Source organism: Bison bison, unplaced genomic scaffold (assembly GCF_000754665.1).
Source record: "Bison bison bison isolate TAMUID 2011002044 unplaced genomic scaffold, Bison_UMD1.0 scf7180017864148, whole genome shotgun sequence".
Taxonomy (NCBI): domain Eukaryota; kingdom Metazoa; phylum Chordata; class Mammalia; order Artiodactyla; family Bovidae; genus Bison; species Bison bison.
The window spans coordinates 404,590-427,255 of record NW_011494720.1 but is presented as its reverse complement, the minus strand read 5'-3'; positions in this window follow the sequence as shown (position 1 = coordinate 427,255).

The window sequence follows — 22,666 nt, the reverse complement described above, 5'->3', positions numbered from 1 at the left end:
ACAGCAGGCCACCATAGCCATCTAATTGCCAGGAGGTGGAACTACCATGCGTGGAAAAGAGAGCTAGTGGGAACCACAGGGAACTCAGCTCGGTGCTCTGTGGTGACCTAGAGGAGTGGGATGGGGGGTGGAAGGAAGGGAGCTCAACAGGGAAGGGATGTATGTATACATGTACCTGATTCACTTCCTTGTATGACAGAAACTAACACAACATTGTAAAGCAACAATGTGTGTGTGCCTGTTCTAAGTCACTTTAGTTGTGTCTGACTGTTTGTGACCCTATGGACTGTAGCCTGCCAGGCTCCTCTGTCCATGGGATTCTCCAGGCAAGAATATTGGAGTGGGTTGCCATGCCCTCCTCCAGGAGATCTTCCCAACCCAGGGATCAAGCACATGTCTTCTGCACTGGCAGGCAGATTCTGTACCTTTGAGGCACCTGGGAAGCCCCTTAAAGCAACTAAACCCCCACTCTGTCCACCGCTCCCCACCCCCACCGCCGCCAAAAAAAAAAGAGGAGGAAATTCCCGGAAGTCAATGTGCCTGCCCACTGAGGATCATAGGAAATGCCCTTGAAACCAACATCAGGTCCTGAGCTGAAGAAACGTCTCCTATTTTGGCTTTCAAAACATTCCAAATGTTCCACTCTGTAAGAAACACATCAAACGCCTCCACTGGAAAAACAGGCTTCAGAGGCAAAACGGTGCCCATTGCCCTTGATTCGTTCAAGCTGCCACCTGGGGACCAGTTGTTCCACTTCATTAGCTCTCTGATGACAGGTGTAGCTCAACTTTATGTCAAGCAGCAAGGAGCTCAGTTCTGTGAGCAAATATCCCTTGTTCACATCTGACAAGTCTTTCTATTAAGTAGTGAGGTGATGAAACCTTCCTAGCTCCTCTCTCACTGGACACCTCATCCCCTCCCCTGTCTCTGACTCTCTTATCCTCTAACCTGGTTGCATGGATGCAGAAACTGCAGGTTCCTTCTGCCAGTGCCTTGGTCATTCAAAGATGCCCCTATAGGTGGCCCATGAACAGTCCTGTGTGTGAACACATGGCTGTCACTGATACAGCCCATGGGTGACGAGCAGTTCTTTTCACACTTCAAATCTTTGAGCTTATCCTGTGAGGTGCATGGGTAGAACCTGTTGGCCTGTCCCCCCACCCCCGCCATCTGAGATTCTGCCTCTTAGACCCCTGGGCAGGGTGAAGCCCTTTTTCTCTCCTCTTAAAGCACCAGTTCTTTCCTGAGTTCTGTGTGTCAAGGATGTATGTCTGCCCTGCTTGTTAAGATAGTCATTAGATTGCTGTATAGCAGAAACTAACACAATGTTGTAAAAAACTATACTCCAATAAAAATTAATTTAAAAATAATGAAAAAAATACTCTTAAAAAGAAAATGCTCATCGGAAGTAGCCAATATGATCATCCATTTAAGGGAATTCCCTGATGGTCCAGTAGTTAGTACTCCATGCTTTCACTGTCTAGAGCCTGGGTTCAATCCCTGGTCAGGGAACAAAGATCCCACAAGCTACTCAGTGCAGCCAAAAAAAAAGATCAGCCATGTAAGTATTTTCTGCACTCTACTTTAAGGGTAAAGGAGACAGGCAATCCAAGGAAACAAACATCTCATGACTTTTGAAGAAATAAACAACAAAACATCTTCCAGAATGAGTTGATTTCAACACAGGTTTAACCTGGTTTCTTACACTTGCTTTATTAACTCAATAACCCTACCTGATGTTTAGAAAAAGCAGTTATTCTAAGACCCCTCATCAAACATCAGAAAGCACTAATAAATTCAAAATTTTACCTGAAAGCAGGAAATCAAGCTAAATTTTTAGAAATAAATATCAACTAACAGAGTGACTAGAAAAGAAAAAGAAGGACTGACACATCCTTAGAGTATAAGGATCCTGATGAGTATAATAGCGTGCTCAGTCGCTCAGCTGTGTCCGCTCTGTGCGACCCTATGGACTGTAGCCCACCAGGCTCCTCTGTCCATGGGATTCTCTAGGCAAGAATACTGGAATGGATTGTCATGCCCTCCTCTAGGGGATCCCCCCAACCCAGGGATCAAAGCCGCATCTCTTTGTCTCCTGCATTGGCAGGCAGGTTCTTTAACGCTAGCACCATCTGGGAAGCCACCTATCCTCATAATGGTCATAAACATAGCCCGCTTATCAGTACGCAAGGTTTCTGACATCCATGACACCATTCTTCCCAGCAGCCCAGAGGCATGGAGCTTCTTATTCTCCTTTATCCACGGAAAGACTGGAGATCACCTGTCAAACTGCCTGGTCTTTTGGCAAGAAAGCAGGACAGACATTTTCAACTGAGGCATTCTCGATGACAAAATCCATGTTGGTGCTTTTATGAAAAGAAGTCAAAGCAAAATGTTTACTAAATCTTAACAGTCAATCTAATTCAGTAGTTACGGAGCACCGACCAAGCCTTGGTTGTGATAAGGAGGACAGAAATTCATGTTACAGCCTTCAGTTGAGCAAAAAACGCCTTTAGGGAATCTTTCAGAATGAACACTTTCAGAAAATGTTTCCTAATTGAGCTTGAGGTACTAAATTGACCCTTCACTCAATTTTTCTTAACCAACCAACTGAATTAGTAATAGTTTCAAAATGACAACTCCCACACAATTAAGCATTCTGTGTTTGGTTGTTCATTTAACCCTCCAACTAATGAAAAACTTTAATATTATTTCTTCTAAAGAAGGAAATGGAAATGTCTTTCTTGCCACACCATAAAGACAAGTAAACATCTTATAGTAATAATATTTGCTTCAGATTACAACTAGAGACTGCCAGATATAAGACAATTGAAAAAAGCAAAACTAAGCCTTAGCCCCAGGTTTTCTATGTAACAGAGTTGGAGTATGGTTTCTAAAAACTTATAATTTCATGTGCATAGTGGCAATTACCAGACAGGAATTCTGGAACAAGAGTTAATTATGTGAGTGAAATTGCTTCGTATTTCAGGTTACACAGTAAGCAGCCTCTGTGGCCCAGAAGAAGTTCCCCAGAAGAAATTGCTAAACGTGTCTGTTTATGAACATTTTTGGTGTTTTAAGTCTCCTGGAGCACCTGGGACCTCTGTGGGAAAAAACACAGAGTATAAACAGATCATTGTTTGTTAGTCCTCAAAGGATGTTTCTTGAATCTGCTTCTGTAGGTGAATAAAGCTGGTTATTGTGGAGCCTTTCTTCACCAAAAAATAACAACGCTGACTAAGTAGGCTGTTTTGGAAAAGAGCCCAGTAAAATCTGTTGCAGAGTTAAGATATACTTTGAAAAAATTTTCTGTTTTTAGAAGTAGGCTGATGGAGTATTTTCTTTCCTTAGGTGGTATTTGTCAATCTGGTCCAAATCTGTTCTGAAGTAAAACTGGACATTAAAAACTTCATATAATCATTAAGTTTAATAAACTATAATTCAATAATGTCCATGTTTTCTAATATCCAATGTATTTGATCTATTACAAGCTTACCTATAGTAACCATCTCTTAAGTCAATGTCTAATCTGTTATGACATCATCCAAATAAAAAGTAATTTTAACAAGACTAGAATAAAGTTTTTTTTTTAAATTGCTTTTATGAACCTGTATTTAACCAAAATAAAACTTTGGGTGTGACAGAAAGTGTATAAACAGATGAAGAACCAAATTAGCAACCTATGAGTTGACTTGTTTAGTTTCTAATTTGTGTCTGACTCTTTGTGACCCCATGGACTGTAGCCCACCAGGCACCACTATTCATGGGATTTCCCAAGCAAGAATACTGGAGTGGGTTGTCATTTCCTTGTCCAAGGGATCTTCCCAACCCAGGGGTCAAACTCATATCTCTTGCATTGCAGGCAGATTCTTTACCACCGAGTCATAGAAATTAGCCATAGAAAACTTTGGCTTTATTACAGCCAGCCTCAATCTGGGCCCAGATGAATGGCAGCATGAGGTTAGGAAGTGTTTGAAAGTGTCTGAAAAATTGTGGGGCAGATGGAGAGGAGAATTTATTTATTTTTCAAAATCTTAATTTACTCTGTGTTGTGCTTTTCGGAGTTCATTATAGTCATTGGTGCACCTAGCGTTCATAGGACTCAATTAGCTAATTTAGAGATAAGAAAACTGAGGCAGGGAGAGGCTGAACAAGTTGCCCAAAGTCACACAGAGCTAGTGCTGGAGCCAGGATTCAAACCCAGGCATCTTGGTTCCAGAGTTTTCACCTTCACCACTGTGCTAGGCAGCCTTCCAGATATGTCGGCTGTGTGTGTGTGTGTGTGTGTGTGTGTGAACACTTACAAAACTGACTCAGTGTCTGCGCAGCTGACCTATACCTCCCCTGCCCACCTGACTGTAACTTTCAAAATGTTCTATGGATGATGTATGGTTTCTAGAAGGACACTACTGCAATGGCAATATATTAACTGGGAAAGAAAATTCCAAGCCATACTCAGTGACATTCAAAGGAAACCGTTTTCTTCTAATATATGAGTCATCAGAAAGAGGTCAAGGCTTTCAAAAATAAAGCACAAGATCACTTTGAAGGTAAAGAGAGAAGACAAATGAGCTCATATCAAATCCTGCTAACAGGAGGAGGTCCGGATGCAGACTCCTGAGAAGCCTGAAAAGAACTTTGAGAAATTCGGCCCATATAAACTCATGGAAGCTTTATTTTTAATAGAAAAATAGAAACATGCAAGAATCCATCAACAGGGGATTGATTCATTTATATGCATGTGATGAGCTGATCCATAACCACTGAAAGATGAGATTCTATACATTAAATCAGGTATGATCCTATTTGGTAAATATGTACATAAATTAGTGCTGTGAATGTATGAAAAATCTCGGGAGAATAGACTTAAATCAGTGATTATCTTTGAGGGATCAGATTTCTGCAAATTATACATTTTGTGCTTTATACTTCAGAATTATTTGCACTTTTGTAAAGAATATGTGTTACTTTCACAAGAACAAAAATCATAAAGAAATGGGTCTTTTTTTCTAGAGATGGTAAGCACTGTGTTCTAAGGGGGAGAAAAGGGGAAGGGAGAGATTTGCAACATTAATAAAGGGAAATTCAGAAATCACTCTGCTCTCTCTCCCACATCCACTTCTAACCCCACAAACAATGCTTTTATTCGACTGCACTTTGATGTTATCCCATGGGCCTCTCCCCCATGGTTCAGCTGTAAAGAATCTGCCTGCAATGCAGGAAACGCAGGAGATGCAGGTTTGATCCCTGGGTCTGGAAGATCCCCTGGAGGAGGAAATGGCAGCCAACCCAGTCCAGTATTCTTACCTGGCCAATCCAATGGACAGAGGAACCTGGGGGGCTACAGTTTATAGGGTTGCAAAGAGTTGGACACGACTGAAGCAATGGAGCACATGTACACACGTGGGCCTCTGGAGGAACATAAGAAACAGGTGCACAAAATTTGTCATTATATCTATCGAAGAAAATGTTGTTGAGAATGGTGTCCATTACATCTTGGTTCTTTTCATGTGAGAATTTATAGGAGACATTTTTCTCGGGTCTCATTTTCATGAAACACTACTTTCCTCAACAGCTGGGCACCTTACCCTAAGGATGCTGTGACTCTGGTAAGGCATCTTGCATAGCTCTTTGCTTCAGCTACTGGGAAGCTTAGAGACAAAATTCTCACCTGTCCAGCAGCTGGCACAGATCTGAGTATGCTCATTTGCCAGCCAACTTGGCTCTGATTTTTTTCTTTCTTTGGTTCTTTTGTATTTTCTGTATGTTCACAGGTTACATCAAGGAACCTGTTTACAGAGTAAGTCACTGTGGAATACTCTGCTAGTAACAGGCATTACTTTTGCAAACACACACTTTTGTAAAGGACATCCATCTGAATGGAGAGGAACCTTGTGTTTCATGCAGGTGTCATAAGGATCACATCTGCTTTTATCTGTTCTACAGACTGGGATTATATTGGAACTTCAGTTAATAAAAGAATTCAGCTTCCTGAAAAATAGGCTTAAAATAAAACCCTGAAATAGAATCCAAGTTGTATGCATTTTAAGGCATGAACTTGAATTGTTTTATGAAACACATTTCAAGTATTGAGTTGCACACAATATTCTTTCATATCTTCACCTGTCATTTTATATATAAATACACACACACACACACACACACACATGATTTACTGGTTATTTTGACCTTGACTACATATATCCCTTCTGCCAAGTCCAACTTCTTTCTCTGGTTCAAAGCCAAATTTCTCAAGACCTGTCTTTACCCACAGTCTTCCTTTGCCCACCCCTTGCTCACCACCCAACTGTCTGGTTCTTTGTTTTCCTCATCATTCTATTAAAACCAGCCTCAAAAGCCTCAAGGTCATTAAGTCCCATGAACATTTTTCAGCTTTTGGACTTCTCGGCAGCACTAATGCAGTGGACTGTGTACCGCCATCACAATTTTGACTATTTCTGGAGAGTCTTGGCTGGCTCCCTTCCTCTGTGAGCTTGCTGGTGTTAGCTGCTCAGTCGTGTCTGACTCTTTGCAACCCATGGATTGTAGCCCACCAGGCTCCTCTGTCCAGTAGGCAAGAATACTGGAATGGGTTGCCATTCCCTTCTCTAGGGGATCTTCCCGACCCAGGGATCGAACCCCAGTCTCCTGCATTGCAGGCAGATTCTTTACCGTCTAAGCCACCAGGGAAACCCCTCTGTGAACTTATCAGCTCCTCATAGCCATTAAGATCATGAATTCTGCAAGGCACTGCCTCTGTCCACTCTTCTTACCTGGCTCAAGTCCTCTGATGATCCCATGCCTGCCTGTGTTCTCAATGACAATATCCCAGGTTCTCCCAAACTTGTATTTCCATCCCCAATCCTCCTTCTTACTGCAGACCTACAGGCTTATTCAAGATCTCCATTGAGGTGACTTCACACCCAATAGGACCAAGGCTACACTAAGAATGACCTCATGGTCTTCTGCATCCCTCTGTTCTTCGTGTAGGGTTTATTACCTGACTGACACTCTTCCATCTGGTCCTACAAGCTGAAGCTGAGTACTTCCTTGTCCCTCCAACTCCCAATTTTTGCCCATCTACATGGTTCTCACAAATCTCTCTACACCCCTTTGCCTCCACAGCCACCACTTCAATAACTTCTCTTACTGGAGTTATTTTAATGGCATCTTAACTGGTCTTCCTTAATCTACGCTTACCCATCTTCGGTATCATTCTTCGTGCTTCAGTCAAAGTGAAAAAAATCTCATCATACCCATTCACTAACATTCTCTTCCTGGATTAACACATGGCTTCTTACTGCTCTAACAGCAAAATCTTTAAAGTGACCTTAAAGGCCCTGCACTGTATCAATACACCTAAGTTTCTTCTACACTTTCTTTGCTCCAGAATCTTGAGCCTTTGAACATGACACAGAGCCTTTGCTTATGCTGTTACTTCTGTCTGGAATGTTCACCTGTCTTACCTCACCTGCCTTACCCTTCTCTGTTAATCTTTACTCTTACTCAGATCTCAACCCAACATTACTTTCTTAGAAAAACCTCACCTACTCCCAGGATATCTCTCATGTCATGATTTAACTATCATTTACAGCTCATATCACATTTTGTAATTATACATTTACTGACAAGATTACTGTTTAATGCTTGTATTATACACCAGGCCACAAGCTCAAGATTGCAGCAGAAATATCAGTTATAGTTCATTATTACACTTCTAGCATCTAGGGTAGAATTTGACCTCTGTAAGTGCTTGGGAATATTTCTGAAATGATTAATGAATGAAATAAATCCTGCTTTTTATATACTGATTATGTATATAATGTGTATATATTTTTAGAATTATGTATATAATGTATCTGTGTTTCATTGGGCTCTAAATCAGATGGAATTTTTTATTAGATTATAGATCTAGTGTTATTTTGGCATGTATTGGGTTATTAGTATATATGAAAAGGAGATAAAAGATATTCCCAAACTAAAAAATTTTAACCAAAATACTGGGATGACCTTTTAAGAGGATAACAAAAATTATACTTTATACAATCAAGACCACATTTAATGATCACAGCTAACTATAAAACAAAATAATAAATAGCTCAATATAAATTATTAGAGTTTTTATTATTAAAAATGATGTTAAAATTTAATAGAATGATACACTCTTAGGTGATAATGTTGAATAATCTTTGTTGACTAAGCTGTTACCCTTTAAAACATAATGGTTGAACTTGAAAAGAAGAAGACCAACAAAATGAGCAGATATTCAAAGGAACAGTTTACTAATTGCTTTCCTCTGCACCAGTTTTCATGTCTTTAAAAACCCATGCCCTTCTCGATACATGAAGAGATTGAGATGCTAAAGCAAATTTTCAAAGATCAGTATTACAGACTGATTTTTGTCTTTGTGAGTGACAAAGCACTTCTGTTCTTAACTCTCCTTATTTTAGATTACAGTTCACTTTTGTCCCCTAAATTGTGCATGCTATCTCATTTTTATTACCAACATTAGAATGAGTGAAGTAATAGAAAAAGAAGATTTATTCTTTACAAAGGGTCTATTGTGGCTTTGCTGCTTCTCGTTCTACCCTTCCCAAGTCTTTGTCAAGACTGACAGATGAAGATGCTACACACGCAATAGATTCTGAGTTACTCAGTGTAATTTATTAGATGATCTACTTTTCATGCATTTGAGTAAGTGCTATAAGTGGGAAGAGAGGACTGAAACCACATGAAAGCCTGAGAGCTGCCAGCCACTGAAACATAAAACCAATTCAGAACAGACTCAATCTAATACAACATGCATGTCTCATAAACTGATAAACTGATCTTCATCAAAATTAAAATGTTAGGATCTTTAAGAAGACGCTATTTTAAAAAGATTAAAAATTAAAAAAAAAAAAAACAAGCCAAAGACGGGGAAAAATATTTGCAAAATCACAGATCTGCCAAAGAACTGTATCCAGAATAGATAAAGAATCTTAAGGCTCAATACTAAGCAAAAAACCCAATTTAAAAATTAGCAAAAGCTTTGAGTAGACACTTCATCCAAGAAGATATACAAATGACAAGTATATGAAAAGATGCTCAATATCTTCAGTCATCAGGGAAATGCAAATTCAAACCACAATTAGACATCACCGTATTAGAATGGCAAAAAACCAAACCAAACCAAAACAGAACTGACATAAGTGAGTATATGGAGCAACTGGAATTCTCACACTGCTGGTGCAAAATGGCACAACTCTTAACAGTTTCTTGTAAAATTAAACATACACTTCCCATACAACCCAGGAATCCCACTCTTACATCTACATCCAAGAGAAATAAAAACTTATATCCACACAAAAATCTCTACATGATTGTCTATGGTGACCTGATTTTTAATTTCCAAAAACTGGAAACAACTCAAATGCTCATGAATTGGTGAGTATGTAATCAATCTGTTTTACATCCATACATTGGAATACTATTCAGCAATAAAAAGGAATAAAGGGCTGAAACAGAGACAATGTGGATTAATCTTTTCTATCCTCTATACCCCCAAAAGATGTCAAATCAGAAGTTTAAGCTCACCTAGGTGGGCAAATGCTCTCAGAGCAAAAGGAATTTTGATGCTTCTCCTTGACCTTTCTAGGTTTCAGCTTTTGATAATTCTCTAACCTGATCATTCGTTACTATCTTATTGATGCTTTAATAGTTTTAAGAAGATAGTTTAAAATCTTTTCATGCAGAATTTTTAGTTGTCCAAAGAAAGACGGATCCAAATAACATAGTCCACCTTGCTACCAGAAGCAGAAGTTGAGTACCTGTATGGAGTAACAGCTAAAGAAAGGATTTGGTATGGGGGGATTTCAGGAACGTGGAAGGAGATTCAGGAAACATCTTTAGGAATAAGAAAAGCTTACTCATGTCTCCTCAGAGGATGGTGGTGTCTACCCATTGTGCTGGGTGGTGGCAAGAGAAATCCCATGCCAAAGCAGTATCTTTCAGGGAATAGCATCTGAATAACCTGCCAGGTGATGAGTCTGTTCTTTACTTTCCTTTGATTCACCACCACTTTCCCCAGTCTGTGTAGCCAGAACCATAGGAAAATGGGACCGTGATGCTCTCTCCATCGCCTCTGGCACCACCACTAGCACTGTTCTCATCTCACCTCTCCAGACTCATTCCCCCTCTCCCTTCCCGGCTTCTTTAAATGTGGTCCTCTTGGCATTTGGCACTCTTTTCCGTGTTGTTTTGGCCCTCTCCCGGCTCTGTGCCCCTCATACTTTCTGGCCCCACCTGCCCCTGGGCTGCCTGCCTGGGTGAGCCCCCTTGGAGGATGGCCTGCAGCTGAGATTATCAGAGCCTTGAGCAGCAGCTAGATGGTCCATGAAGGCTTCATAGCCCTTTGTGGTAGAATCTTCTACTCAAATTCAAAGTGAAAGTTAACTCAATCCCCACAACCTCTCTTCACTGTCAAATGATCTGTTTTTAGGGTCGATGGCATTTTAAATGCTACTGGAAAATGCAAGTTTCAATTTCTTACATTTATCATCTTGTGTGACTTATTTAAGGGTTTCCCTGATAGTTTAGCTGGTAAAGAATCCACCTGCAATGCAGGAGACCCCAGTTTGATTCCTGTGTTGGGAAGATCCACTGGAGAAGGGAACGGCTACCCACTCCGGTATTCTTGGGCTTCCCTGGTGGCTCAGCTGGTAAAGAATCCGCCTGCAATGTGGGAGACCTGAGTTTGGTCCCTGGGTTGGGAAGATCCCCTGGAGAAGGGATAGGCTACCCACTCCAGTATTCTGGACTGGAGAATTCCATGGACTGTATAGTTCATGGGATCGCAAAGAGTCAGACATGACTGAGCGATGATTAGCTAGCTATGACTCATTTAAAAATTCAAATGGAAATGAAGTATATGCCACTCTGACTTTAATGTCTTTTGTGTGTAGCCTCTACACCACACCAAAAAAAAAAAAAAATCTCCATTTACAGGAAACATACAATTAAAACCAATAACTTCTTTTTTCCTTTTAGTCATATTACTTACTAAGATACAAAGATCAGCTTTAGGGGCATCCAGGGATAAACAATTAGAATCATATTGTGTTGGCAATTAAATGACTGTTTCTCAATATCTAAGATGGGCTCATGCAATAAAGATGTGTAATTATATCATAAAGCCCAAGTCTGCAAGTTGATGACTCGGGTTAGCTTGGTGTCCTACAGGCCCCAGGCTCTTTTGCTCTACTCTGACACCCTCATGAGACACCTTTGTCCAGGGCGTGTCTCGCACATCACAGGATGGCTCCAGAGCTCTAGCTCCCAAGGTTTCACACACCAAGTGCAAGGCAGCAAGAAGGGAAGGCCACCTCACAGCCCTCTCTTTTCATTATTAGGGGGACAATGTCCTCACTGAGCACATGGACCAGAACACACTACGTTCAGGTCCCAGGGCTGCCATGACAAAGGACCACAGACTGAGTGGCTCAAGCAACAGCACTGGATTCTCACAGTTCTGCAGGCTGGCCGTCTGAAATCCAGGTGTCAGTAGGTTGGTTCTTCCTGAGGGCTGAGAGGGAGCCTCCATCCCAGGCCTCTCTTCTTGGATTGTCCACAGCCATCTTCTTCCTCCATCTCTTCTCACTGTCTTTCTCCTGTAGCATGCCTGTCTCTGTGTCCAAACGAAACAGAAGCAGAACCAAGGACATAAAGAACAGACTGGTGAGTGCCAAGGGGGAGGGGATTTGAAGGAGGGACGGAGTGGGAGGTTGGGGTTAGCAGATGTAAGCGTTTATATACAGAATGGTTAAATAACAAAGTCCTACTGTACAGCAAGGGAACTGTATTCAATATCCTGTGATAAACCATAATGGAAAAGAATAGTAAAAAAGAATGTATATATACATACACACATATATGTGTAAGTGAATCACTTTGCTGTACAGTGAGATTAAAATAACACTGTAAATCAACGATGCTTCAAAAAAAAATTGAAAAAAAGAGAAATGACCATTGCCTTGATGTCTCATGATTAAAATGAGGTAATACAGAAGACAGTAAGAGGAAAAAGTATTGATCAGACTGCAGTCTCCTATGGCCCAGACATCCTGCAGTGAGAACTCCCTAAAATAGAATCTGTTCTCAAAAATGAAATCGTCAGAATTCAGCTGGACCTTGCAGGCAGTCCACGCCACACTTGCCAATGCCACCCACTCATTTTCCTCCTTGACTGACCTTCTGTTTAATTCTTCTCTTTTCCCAAGTTTAGGAGGGCACCTGCATGTACAGTTCCTCCAACTTAATGTACATTCTCAGGAAAAACAAAACACAGTAAGAGCAGAGGAACAAGTGCAAATCAAATGAAATCAAATTCTCAGGAAAAACAAAACACAGTAACAGCAAAGGAATCAAATGCCAATCAAATGGAATCAAATGTGACTTCAATGTGACTCCACTCAAACAAGAATCAAATGTGGCATTGGAATCAAATGCCAATCAAATGGAATTAAGTGCAAATATTAAATAAGGCAGATACTTAACCATGTATTGAGTTGTCTCCTGTACGTGTGGCACTTCTTGGAAAAAATGATGATTTTCTCGTAAACAGTCCTCAGAAATCCTGCAATGTGTCTGAAATTTAAAACTATGGTGTGTGTACATACATATATGTATGTATATGTGCATGTGTATGTATATATACTAGGTATACAAATGTGAAAGTGTATATGCACACATGTACACACACTATGCGCGTAGTATAAAAGTATACACACATACTATGTATGTAAGTAGAGATTAGAGGCGCTGCCTGTGTGTGTCCTTGGCTTTTCTTCATCACTTCCTGGCATGTTCTGGCCTCTCACTGGTCCCAAGTGGGCCCAAGAAAGGAGAGCAATTGACTTCCTCCCTCATGGATCATCAACAGAGCCTGACTCATGGATCACCAGCCCTTTTTTATGTTTCAGAAAGGAACCTATAGCTCCCTAGTATACAATGAGAGTTTCATTTAAGGCAATGACTTCATGCTTTAATGACTTCACACTTCCCCTTCATTATTGGTTTCTCTGCCTCATTCCATGATCACCAATATTTTTATCACTAAGATCTGTTTTTGGATTGTTCAAAAGGACTATGAAAGATTGCCCATGAACTTGGGCAAACTCTGGGAGATGATGAGGGACAGGGAAGCCTGGCATGCTGGAGTCCATGGGGTCTGAAAGAGTCAGACATGACTGGGCGGCCGAACCCCAACAACAACAAAAGGATTATGACCTGAAGGAAGATGACATCAAGGACATAAGTAACTGAAACGTTAGAAGCAAAAAGAGAATATCTGTCTGACATTGATACTGTCCATGTTATTTCTTAAGCTTATTTGCTGCTGCTAAGTCACTTCAGTCGTGTCCGACTCTGTGCAGCCCACCAGGCTGCCCTGTCCCTGGGATTCTCCAGGCAAGAATACTGGAGTGGGGTGCCATTTCCTTCTCCAATGCATGAAAATGAAAAGTGAAAGTGAAGTCGCTCAGTCTTATTTAGAGGTGACATAAATTGATCTTTCCACACATGGCCTTGCCCCTCTCATGCAGTTTTACGGGGAGGGGGAAACTGACAGCATGCAATCTCCACTCTTTCCCAAACATTCATCAGAGGTCACTTTCAAGCCATGTGAAAAGCAGCAGAACCAAGTGGTCAATTTTAAGGGTTTTGAATCGATACAGGGAAAACTGGTGTATGCTAGGCCTAAGGCAATCTACCTGTAATATTAAACTTAAGCTGCTATTCAATATCATACTTTAACAGACCAGTTGTCAATGTGTGTGTTCAGGGAGAGGACTTTAGGCAGAGAAGTATCCAGAGCGCCAGACCAGACAGAGCGGTTCTTAAATCTCTGAAAACTGACATTTTGGCAAATCTCCACCCAGATATACAAGGCTCTGAAGCCCCTCAGTGGCTATTTAAGTTCCCTACTTCTCATTCATTCATTATATGCTAATCAGGCATCTATATTTCAGAGTTCCCTAAAATTAAGAATAACTCTTTTCTCTGAAATAGACTACCTTTTGACTCTTTTACTAGCAATGAAATGGAAATTTCAGGACATCTACACACAAAGCTCCATGAAGGGTTTCACATCCCTCTTAATCCCTTTTGAGAGTAATGTCTGTGCTGCAGGGGCATGAAGGAGGCTGGGGTAAGGATGGATATGCGGAAGGGAATCAAGAGTTCTGGTTCTGCCATGTTCAACTCAAGATGCCTGTTAGACATCCAAGTGAGGTCAAGGCAGTTACCTAAGGTCAAGGAAGAGGGCAGAATTACAGATACAAGCTTGAGAACCATTAGTACATATGTGACATGTAAACCCATGGCAATGGTTGAACAGCCTTGGGAAGGCTGAGGACTGAGTTTGAGAGCGTTCCAACAAAGACTAGGAAGAAGAGACCAAAGAGGTCAAAGGAAAAAATAAGGTAAGTGTGGTGGCCTGGAAGTCAAGTGTTTAAGGAGAAGTACTTACCTGGTTTGATGCTGCTAAGAGATCAAACGAATGTCAACTAAGAACTGACCACTGAACCTGGTCAGATAAAAATGGTACAGAAGACTGTCAAGGGTGATGTCCATGGAGAGCTGCAGGTGAAACCTGACAGGGTTGAGAAGAGAATGAGAGACAGAGAGCTGGAAACACCAAGTATGGATGATTCTTTTAAGAAATTCTGCTGTAAAGTGAGCAGAAACTACCTCTAAGAAATGGTGTCTTTTACAAGGGGATGATCCTTCAATTGTCCCCTCTAATTTGAACAGCTGCTTTTCTGTTTTTTGTTTTTTTTTTTTTTTTACTTTTTATTTTGTATTGGGGTAATGGTGATTAACAATATTGTGATAGCTTCAAGTGAACAGCAAAGGGATTCAGCCATATATATACATGTATCCATTCTCCCCCAAACTCTCCTCTCATCCAGGCTGCCACATAACATTAAGCAGGGTTCCCTGTGCTATACAGTAAGTCTTTGTTGGCCATCCATTCTAAACACAGCAGTATGTACATGTCCATCCCAACCTCCCTAACTATCCCTTTCTCCCATCCTTCACCCCAGCAACCATAAGTTCGTTCTCTGAGTCTGAGTCTCTTTCCATTTTGTAAGTTCATTTATAAAATTTATTTTTAGATTCCACATATAAGGGATGCCATATGATATTTATCCTTCTCTGTTTGACTTACTTCATTCAGTATGACAATCTCTAGGGCCATCCACATTGAGGAGCTGCTTTCTTGAACCAGCTTCCTCTTGTTCTGTTTGTACCACAGTCCAGGGTAAGGCACTCTTAAATGCCTTTCCTGTTGGTGGGTATCTTCCAGGTTGGGTGCCAACTAAATGAATCCCACTGGAGACAGAAATCTGAACACTGTGGTTTCCCTGAATAAAGCTATTTGTTCATCACCCTTCCTGGCTGAAGGTTTTGATTTTGAACCACTTCATGTTTCTTGGAACAAGGCCTCAGGTGAAACAGAGTTGAGTTCATTTCAACATTGTTGTTGTCAACAAACCAGATTTTATGTGGTTTGAATATGTTCTTTTCTAAATTCAGTTTGAGGTAGACATCTGAGTTAAATACAGTGCGGAAACATAAAGTTAGGCTATAGACTTTATCTTCTTCTAAAAGGAAAAATTCTAGCTGTGCATCACACTTCAGGATAGGAAAGTAGAGCCCTAAAGACCCTGCAATTGCATCGCAGGTAAGTTATGGCTTTAGGAAGTGCTGTCCTCCTGTGGATAAGGAAGCAAGCCCTAGTGACACGAGCAGGTTTGGAGGGACAAGGCTCTTGGACACGTGACAGTAACCTCCACCAAAGGGCCACCATGGGGTCTGCATGCCCCCCAAACCCACCAGCCCCATACATTTTGTATGAACATGGTTGAATGAAAGACAAGTGAAATGCCCTTCTCACTTTTAGTTCCGTTAGAATAAACCTAAGTCTTATCATGGCAGAAAGCGAAGAAAAACTAAAGAGCCTCTTGATGATGTAAAAGAGGAGAGTGAAAAAGCTGGCCTAAAGCTCAACATTCAGAAAACTAAGATCATGGCATCTGGTCCCATCAGTTCATGGGAAATAGATGGGGAAACAGTGGGAAAAGTGGCTGACTTTATGTTTCTGGGCTCCAAAATCACTGCAGCTAGTGACTGCAGCCATGAAATTAAAAGACACTGCTCCTTGGAAGAACAGTTATGACCAACCTAGACAGCATATTAAAAACCAGAGACATTACTTTGCCAACAAAGGTCGGTCTAGTCAGAGCTCTGGTTTTTCCAGTAGTCATGTATGGATGTGAGAGTTGGACTATAAAGAAAGCTGAGTGCCAAAGAATTGATGGTTTTGAACTTTGATGTTAGTGAAGACTCTTGAGAGTCCCTTGGACTGCAAGGAGATCCAACCAGTCCATCCAAAAGGAAATCAGTCTTGAATATTCATTGGAAGGACTGATGCTGAAGCTGAAACTCCAATACTTTGGCCACCTGATGCGAAGAACTGACTCAATGGAAAACACCCTGATGTTGGGAAAGATTGAAGGCGGGAGGAGAAGGGAACGACAGAGGATGAGATGGTTGGATGGCATCACTGACTCAACGGACATGAGTTTGAGTAAACTCTGAGAGTTGGTGATAGACACGGAAGCCTGGCGTGCTGCAGTCCATAGGGTTGCAAAGAGTCAGACACGACTGAGCCACTGAACTAAACTAAACTGAACTGATTCAAGAATAGATTGAAAACTGAACCAAAAAGAAAAAAAAAAAGTGTTCCATTATGGAAAGAGGGCCAGGAGTGTAGACCGGCAGGAGTCTAGAGCTGGGCGGGGGGCCACCCTCACAAATTATCCAGCAGAGACCCTCCTTCCACAAGACTGAGGCTGAAGCCTCCCCAGAAGGCAGCCTTGGGGAGGAAGATGAGAAACCTGCTCTAGGGGATCGTTGTAAAAATCCCACGACCCTCACCTCTCTTTAAACATTTTCAAAACTGTCAACTCTATCACATATTCCAAAGAACCTACATATCATCTACGTACTGTTCCCTCCTCCTTCTTTTCTATATTTTTTTGTAGGAAAAAACAAATCCAGGATGAAAGAACTAGCCTTTTGCACATCAGTGCTCAGAAGGGAGTGGGGATGACCGAGGTGGGAGAGCCAGATGTCATGCATATATTAGCATCGATCTACCGGGTAGGTCTGGGTAGCTTGATAACCCCTGACTCCCTCTGCGTTATCTCTCTCTGCATCGTGGCTGGTGGGGCCAATGTGGGGCAGGAATCTGGGCAGGGCCAGTCCCCTCACCCAACCTTGCACCCCTTGCAGCTGGCTGAGCAACACGGCAATAGCGCAAGGCTGGAGCAGCAACCATTCTTCTCGTCACTGTTGAAGCCGTGACCTCTTCCTTCAAGACAGTCCACAAGGACAGGACTGCAGGAATCCCCTAACTCTGCACAGCTTAATGCAAATATTGAAAGGCACCAGGCACATACATAAATTGGTTATTTGTTCTTTGTAAAAATAAATTTTAGAGCCATAGATTCTGGTTCTTTATTCATAAGGTAGAAACTCTTTTATCCAAACATTATTGATTATGGGGCCAGGACATAAACTGGTCACCTAGTTAAAAATAATCCAAATGAATGGATTTCATAATCGTAACAGCATTGCAGAAGTTGCCCTTTTATTGATTCTTAACAAACCCTATGATTCTCATGGGTAAATGGAGTCATTGTTCCAATGGGTTGGGCCCCCCATACAGCTGCCTCTTCACCCCCGGGCTTGGCACAGAAGTTCCAAAAGCACCTTCCTGCCCCAGGGCTCTTCTCTCTGGGTATTCACAAGCTCCACCTCTCCAGCTCCCTTGCATCTTCTCTGCGGCCAAACTTCCCCTTAAAATCCACCCGGCGCCTCAGCTTTATGAGCAAAAAAGGCCCTTCTTCACCCAGGCCTATTTCCACTCTGACTCCAGGAGCCAGGTCAAAGTCCAGACCCACCTTCACGGGTCTGCGGGTTGGATGACCATGAACGCCTCACACTCCAGACTCCCGGAGGCTCCAGCCTATCCCCAGACATTCTCACTCTGTGTGCCCTAGGGGCTGGTGCTGCGGCTGCCTCTGGTGCCCTACCAGGATGCAGTGTGTCAGGAAGGAGACTCTTCTCTTGCCCTTCACTGTTCTGAGCAGTAGAACAGGTCTTTTGGGCGCAGTGTTCAGAGTCTCACTGCAGCTGCAGGAACCGCGGCTGGAGATGAGAACCCACCAGAATGGCCCCTTGCAGCTTCATCACGTGGCTTCATCTCTTCCAAGCCCAGAGATTCGCACCCCAACCAGAGGCCCTCCCGCCGTTTCTCACTGCCGGGCTTATATGGGCCACATTCATGTCCAAGTTTGTGAAAGTAAGTTGGGGAAAGAAGGGGGCTCTCTGATGGGAACGTTCCTTGAGGAGGGCAGGCATTTTCCTGGCTCCCTCATCATCAAGACGCATCGTTCTCGATTCTTTTCCCCTTTTGCTACATGACCACGTAGAGTACGAGCTGGGGCAAAGTGTCCTTCCCCCGCGGCTTTGGGCGTGGCCACGCGAACTACTTCAACCAAAGAAATGTAAGCAGGCACCACCCACTCGAGGAACTTACTTCGATGTTCTCGCGAGCTTTGGCTCATCCTCTTGTCGTAGATCTCTGTCTCTCCATCCTGAGGGCTGCTTTTGCCTGGCACCAATCAGTGTGGTCACTGCTGGGCGCCTATCAGTGTTCTCATTACCTGGCCCAGGAGTAGAGCTAGATGTGGGAACCCGGAGAGTGAAGAGGAGTGATCATCCTCTTTCCCACCTTGTACCTCCGCTTAACCTGTGTTCCGGTGCTCCAGGATCCTCCGGCCTTTACCAAGACCTCCTTGGTTTTTCTCTTTTGTGGAAGATGCCCCTGCAGGATCCTCCACCACATCTAAGGCGGCTACATTCTTTAACCTGATCCCACATTCACGTTGGCTCTCAAAACTTGGGACGATTTGTGTCATCAACTGACCCTTTGTCTTATAGCTCAAATCACTAATTGAGCCTCCTGCTAACTTGTCAAATAACATCAGTGAGACAGTTTTCCAATAAAGCACTTAAAGAGACCACACTTTTGAGTCTAATAGCAGAGGGCAGTGAACACATTTCTATTAAAGGAGAAAGCAACAAAGGAAATGGGATTTCCAAATATTTAAGTGTATTTCCAAAACCCATTATATCAAAGATTTTTAATTTTTTTTTTAATACAAAAGTGACACAGTTCCAAAGTGTGTTAAATCCTGCCAGCATGGGGACGTTTGCAGACACGTGTGTGGTAGTCAGGCAGGCCTGGGCAGCTCTTCCCCAGCATGAGCATCTCACATGCAACAGTCCGCTTGCGCCAATTCAATATATATGTCAGAGGAAAATTCATTCCTTTGCAGGGTTATAGAAAAAGTATTCCATGACTGTTTAATCTTGCTCTATAAGACAAATTCTTAGTGAGTGAATTAACTCTCTTGGAGTAAATTAGACACATTTTGGAAACTGCCTTAAACCCTCACGGGCATGCCGCCTGTTTGGTTGCCCAGGGCCTGCACTTTGAAAGAGCCTGCTCCTGCCCTAGGAGTCTTGGAATTCTTAATAGTCATTGAACAGAGGCCTGCATTTTTCAGTTTGTACTAGGCCCCACAAATCATGTAACTGACCCTACTTTCAGGTCCCTATAAGAAAGAGAGAGGTTCTAAATAGTCCTTTGGTATTTTTTGTTCTCTGTTTGTTAATCCACATGTATTCTTGGCATCTACTTTGGTGACTGAAACCCTCTTCCACAGTAGACTGAACTTTTAGAAACCAACTTTCACCTCTTTTAATCATGGCTGGAAAGGTCATGGGAGTGGGTCTGATGTCACTGGTTTAATGGCCAGTGGAAATATCACATTCCCTCATCAATTCAAAACACACCCTTTGCTTTATGTTCACTGTCCCCAAGCCTGCTTTTCTGATGCCTGCCTTCTTCCCAGAAATAAACAGTGAGAATTTGCTCTTTAGGGAAAAGTGGCAAGTTCAGCCATCTTAAGTTTGTTTGTGCTTGTGGCAATGGTTTAAAAAGGAAATCCCCCCCAAAAAGAACATGGTAGGCAGTGCAGAGATTCAAAGGACTGTCGACTTGCAATGCGGGTATTCAGGGAAGACAGGAGGTGGCCACCAGCGGGCAGCTCTGAGGGAGATGAATGTCCCTTAAAGAAAAGGCAGGCAGCCCACCTCCTCCTGGAAGAGTGCCTGTTAAGGATGTGGGATTGTGCGTATGAATATTTAATTTGTGCCTTTTAATGGGTTTGTTTTTAGCATCTTTCTTATTTAAAAATAATTCTGACTTCATTTCCCCTGCTCCCCAAAAGGTAAATAAAGGCAAAATAGCGCTGAGAAAGCATCTCCAATGGCTTCCGAGTAATTTTGCTTGTTTTAATGCCCGAGACTCAATGCTCCTCGGGTGTCCTTGAGGTTAAAAGGATTCTCTGAAGCACACCATCTTTTCTTGCCCTCCCCCACAGTTCCTGTCCCTCATCTTTCACAGGAAGACCATCTAAATGACAAATTACCAAAGAGAGATTAGACTAGTCCTGGATCTTTAACCTCTCCCACCCCAGATATTCGGTATAATTATCAAGACAGTTGGTCTTGTGGATGACGGTTATGCTGGTTCTTCTCCAACAGAGACAGATGGCAAGAGGTGATTAACCTGTTTGCCAAACTGATAACTCGTGGACATGACTACCTCCTGAGAGTCACTCAAAGAGCAACACAAGATGAATGGAGAATAAGCACCTTTAGGCTAAACAGCCAGTGGTGAGAAACATTGAAGAAAAGACAATATTTAACCATCTAAACTGTCCCACCGTGACCTGGCCCTAATCTAGGCTCAACCGATCAATAGCTGCTGACATTGATGTAGGTTCCTACTGATTATAAAGTGCCTTTGGGTGCATTATCCTATCTTCAAGTCCCTGATCTGAGAATATACAAAAGGGTAACTTCCCACTGGAGAGATTCATTACAGACTTGGAAAATAAATAATGAAGATAAGCTCTTTATTCATATCAACTAAGCATCTGAGGGGTAGCTCAGCTAGTAAAGAATCTGTCTGCGATGCAGGAGACCCTGGATCGATCCTGGGTCAGGAAGATCCACTGGAGAATAGATAGGCTATCCACTTCAGTATTCTTGGGCTTCCCTGGTGGCTCAGCTGGTAAAGAATCCACCTGCAATGTGGGAGACCTGGGTTCGATCCCTGGATTGGGAAGATCCCCTGGAGAAGGGGATGGCTGCCCACTCCAGTGTTCTGGCCTAGAGAATTCCATGGACTGTATAGTCATTGGGGTCGCAAAGATACGGACATAACTGAGTGACTTTCGCTTTCACTTTCAAGCATCTGAAGTGGCAGTGATGACTTGACAGTAATGCCTGGGTTATTGTGGTTGCTGTTCTTCTGCAAAATTACCTATGGGTGGGTTTCCTCCATTTTTCTTGGCTCCTTTTTCCTGCTTTCTGTACTGTTCTTCCACCTTTAGGCTCCAATCTCAGTCTGTTCCATGGCTGACTTGCACCCATCCCCACCTGGACCTTGGTTCTCATTGCCGCGTCTTCCTGGTTCCACAGCTTCCTCCCCATTCCATGCAGGGCACTGTCCAAGTGGAAGCCTTGACCACTCCATGATGTGGCCCTGGCCTCATTTCCTCCTCTCTCTGCCTCACCTCCATGCCCATCTCACGCTACCCACAGCGGGCAGCTCTCCATGCACACCATGGACTTTCCCACCTGGAGCCTCTCCTGCAGTGTCCCTTCTATGTGGGAAGGAAGTCGTCACTTTCTGCGAAGATAGACGGTCTCTCTCAAGGGCTTGAGAGTAAACATTTGAGGATTTGCCTGCCACAGGGTCTCTGTGGGGGCAACACAACATGGAAGCAGTCATAGACAATACATAATTAAGCATTCTGGGTTCCACCAAAACTTGATTTTGATATATGAAGAACTGGAAATTCATATCATGTTCACATGTTGTAAGATAGTCTTCTACTCTTGATCTTTTTCCGCAATCATTTAAAAATGTAAAAATTGTTCTCAGGTCTTGGGTTGTATGAAAACCAGGCACTATCTGAATTTGGCTCACGGTATGTAGTGGAGGTGATGGAATTCCAGTTGAGCTATTTCAAATCCTGAAAGATGATGCTGTGAAAGTGCTGCACTCATATGCCAGCACATTTGGAAAATTCAGCAGTGGCCACAGGACTGGAAAAGGTCAGTCTTCATTCCAATCCCAAAGAAAGGCAATGCCAAAGAATGCTCAAACTACCCCACAATTGCACTCATCTCACACGCTAGTAAAGTAATGCTCAAAATTCTCCAGGTCAGGCTTCAGCAATACGTGAACTGCAAACTTCCAGATGTTCAAACTGGTTTTAGAAAAGGCAGAGGAACCAGAGATCCAATTGCCAACATCTGCTGGATCATCGAAAAAGCAAGAGAGTTCCAGAAAAACATCTATTTCTGCTTTATTGACTATGCCAAAGCCTTTGACTGTGTGGCTCACAATAAACTACGAAAAATTCTTCAAGAGATGAGAATACCAGACCACCTGACCTGCCTCTTGAGAAACCTACAT